Raw genomic sequence first — 4,166 nt, 5'->3', positions numbered from 1 at the left:
CCGCCCCCTGTCTGGGCATCACAGACTCAGTGGATGGGTAGACCAGCCCCTGTCACTGTATCAAAGACTCAGGGGATGAGTAGACCACCCCCTGTCTCTGTATCACAAACTGAGGGGATAAGTAGACCGCCCCCTGTCTCTGTATCACAGACTCAGTGGATGAGTAGACCGTCCCCTGCCTTTGTATCACAAACTCAGTGGATGAGCAGACTGCCCCCTGTCTCTGTATCACAGACTCAGGGGATGAGTAGACCGCCCCCTGTCTCTGTATCACAGAGTCAGTGGATGAGTAGACCGCCCCCTGTCTCTGTATCACAGACTCAAGGGATGAGTAGACCGCCCCCTTCCTCTCTATCACAGACCCAGGGGATGAGTAAACTGCCCCTTGTCTCTGTATCTCAGACTCAGGGGATGAGTAGACTGCCCCCTTTCTCTGTATCACACACTCGGCGATGAGTAGACCGCCCCCTGTCTCTGCATCACAGGCTCAGGGAATGAGGAGAGCGCCCCCTTTCTCTGTATCACACACTCGGCGATGAGTAGACCGCCCCCTGTCTTTGTATCACACACTCAGTGGATGAGTAGACCGCCCCCTGTCTAGGCATCACAGACTCAGTGGTTGGGTAGACCGGCCCTTGTCTCTGTATTAAAGACTCAGGGGATGAGTAGACCAACCCCTGTCTCTGTATCACATACTGAGGGGATAAGTAGACCGCCCCCTGTCTTTGTAACTCAAATTTAGGGGATGAGTAGACCGCCTCCTTTCTCTGTATCACAGACTCAGGGGATGAGTAGAGCGCCCCCTGTCTCTGTATCTCACACTCAGCGATTGAGTTAATCGCCCCCGATCTCTGTATCACAGACTCAGGGGATGAGTAGACCGCCCCCTGACTCTGTATCATTGATTCCGGGAATGTGTAGACCGCCCCCTGTCTCTGTATCACAGCCTCGGGGGATGAGTAGACCGCCCCCTGACTCTGTATCATTGATTCCGGGAATGTGTAGACCGCCCCCTGTCTCTGTAACACAGAGTCAGTGGATGAGTAGACCGTCACCTGTCTCTGTATCACAGGCTCAGTGGATGAGAGGACCGCCCCCTGTCTCTGTATCAAAGACTCAGGGGATGACTAGACCGCCCCCTGTCTTTGTATCACACACTCAGTGGATGAGTAGACCGCCCCCTGTCTGGGCATCACAGACTCAGTTGATGGCTAGACCGGCCCCTGTCTCTGTATCACAAACTGAGGGGATAAGTAGACTGCCCCCTGTCTCTGTATCACAAATTTAGGGGATAAGTAGACCGCCCCCTGTCTTTGTATCACAAACTCAGTGGATGAGCAGACTGCCCCCTGTCTCTGTATCACAAACTGAGGGGATGAGTAGACCGCTTCCTGTCTCTGTATCACAGACTTAAGGGATGAGTAGACCGCCCCCTTCCTCTCTATCACAGACCCAGGGGATGAGTAAACTGCCCCTTGTCTCTGTATCTCAGACTCAGGGGATGAGTAGACCGCCCCCTTCCTCTCCATCACAGACCCAGGGGATGAGTAAACTGCCCCTTGTCTCTGTATCTCAGACTCAGGGGATGAGTAGACTGACCCCTTTCTCTGTATCACAGACTCAGGGGATGAGTGGACCGCCCCCTGTCTCTGTCTAACAACCTCGGGATGAGTAGACCGCCCCCTGTCTCTGTATCACAGACTCAGGGAATGAGTAGGCCGCCCCCTTCCTCTGAATCACAGACCCAGGGGATGAGTAAACTGCCTCTTGTCTCTGTATCTCAGACTCAGGGGATGAGTAGACTGCCCCCTTTCTCTGTATCACACACTCGGGGGATGAGTAGACCGCCCCCTGTCTCTGTATCACAGACTCAGGGGATGAGTAGACTGCCCCCTTCCTCTGTATCACAGACCCAGGGGATGAGTAGACCGCCCCCTATCACTGTATCACAGACTCAGGGGATGACTGGACCGCCCCCTGTCTCTGTATCACAGACTCAGGGGATGACTGGACTGCCCCCTTCCTCTGTATCACAGACCCAGGGGATGAGTAAACTGCCCCTTGTCTCTTTATCTCAGACTCAAGGGATGAGTAGACCACCCCCTGTCTCTGTATCACAGACTCAGGTGGTGAGTAGACCGCCCACTGTCTCTTTATCACACACTCAGCTGATGAGTAGACCGCCCCCTGTCTCTGTATCACAGACTCAGGTGATGAGTAGACCACCCCCTGTCTCTGTATCACAGACTCAGGTGATGAGTAGACCGCCCACTGTCTCTTTATCACACACTCAGCTGATGAGTAGACCACCCCCTGTCTCTGTATCACAGACTCAGGTGATGAGTAGACCGCACACATTCTCTGTATGACAGACTCAGTGAATGAGTAGACCGCCTCCTGTCTCTGTATCACAGACTCAGGGGATGTGTAGACCGCCCCCTGTCTCTGTATCACAAACTGAGGGGATGAGTAGACCACCCCCTGTCTTTGTATCACCAACTCAGGGGATGAGTAGACCGCCCCCAGTCTTTGTATCAACAACTCAGGGGATGAGTAGACCGCCCCCTGTCTCTGTATCACAGACTCAGGTGATGAGTAGACCGCCCCCTGTCTCTGTATCACAGACTCTTTGGATGAGTAGACCTTCCCCTGTCTCTGTATCACAGACTCAGTGGATGAGAAGAACGGCCCCTTTCGCTGTATCAAAGACTCAGGGGATGAGAACACTGCCCCCTGTCTCTGTATCACAGACTCAGTGGATGAGTAGTCTGTCCCCTTTCTCTGTATCACAGGCTCAGTGGATGAGAAGACCGGCCCCTGTCTCTGTATCAAAGACTCAGGGGATGAGCAGACCGCCCGCTGTCTCTCTATCATAGACTCAGGGGATAAGTAGAGCGCCCTTTGTCTCTGTATCACAGACTCAGTAGAGGAGTAGACCGCCTCCTGTCTCTGTATCACAGACTCAAGGGATGAGTAGACCGCCGCCTGTCTCTGTATCACATCCTCAAGGGATGAGTAGACCACCCCCTGTCTGTGTATCACAGACTCAGTGGATGAGTAGACCGCCCCCTGTCTCTGTATCACAGACTCAGTGGATGAGAAGACGGGCCCCTGTCTCTGTATCAAAGACTCAGGGGATGAATAGACCGCCCCCTGTCTCAGTATCACATCCTCAAGGGATGAGTAGACCACACCCTGTCTATGTATCACAGACTCAGGGAATGAGTAGACCGCCCCCTGTCTCTGTATCACAGACTCAAGGGATGAGTAGACCACCCCCTGTCTCTGTATCACAGAGTCAGTGGATGAGTAGACTGCCCTCTGTCTCTGTATCACAGACTCAGTGGATGAGAAGACCGCCCCCTGTCTCTGTATCACAGACTCAGTGGATGAGTAGAGCGGCCCCTGTCTCTGTATCACAGACACAGTGGATGAGTAGACCGCCTCCTGTCTCTGTATCACAGAGTCAGTGGATGAGTAGACCGCCCCCTGTCTCTGTATCACAGACTCAGTGGATGAGTAGACCGCCCCCTGTCTCTGTTTCACATACTCAGGGGATGAGTAGAGGGCCCCTGTCTCTGTATCACAGACACAGTGGATGAGAAGACCGCCCCCTGTCTCTGTATCACATACTCAGGGGATGAGTAGACCGCCCCCTGTTTCTGTATCACAGACTCAGTGAATGAGTAGACCGCCATCTGTTTCTGTATCACATACTCAGGGGATAAGTAGAGCGCCCCAATTCTCTCTATCATGGACACAGGAGATGAGACGAGCGCCCTCTGTCTCTGTATCACAGACTCAGTAGATGAGTAGACCGCCTCCTGTCTCTGTATCACAGACTCAAGGGATGAGTAGACCGTCCCCTGTCTTTGTATCACAAACTCAGTGGATGAGCAGACTGCCCCCTGTCTCTGTATCACAGTCTCAGGGGATGAGTAGACCGCCCCCTGTCTCTGCATCACAAACTGAGGGGATGAGTAGACCGCCCCCTGTCTCTGTATCACAGACTCAAGGGATGAGTAGACCACCCCATTCCTCTCTATCACAGACCCAGGGGATGAGTAAACTGCCCCTTGTCTCTGTATCTCAGACTCAGGGGATGAGTAGACCGCCCCCTGTCTCTGTATCACAGACTCGTGGGATGAGTAGACCGCCCCCTGTCT

This window comes from Heterodontus francisci, unplaced genomic scaffold, assembly GCF_036365525.1.
Source record: "Heterodontus francisci isolate sHetFra1 unplaced genomic scaffold, sHetFra1.hap1 HAP1_SCAFFOLD_83, whole genome shotgun sequence".
NCBI classification, from domain to species: domain Eukaryota; kingdom Metazoa; phylum Chordata; class Chondrichthyes; order Heterodontiformes; family Heterodontidae; genus Heterodontus; species Heterodontus francisci.
This window is presented reverse-complemented; position numbering follows the sequence as displayed.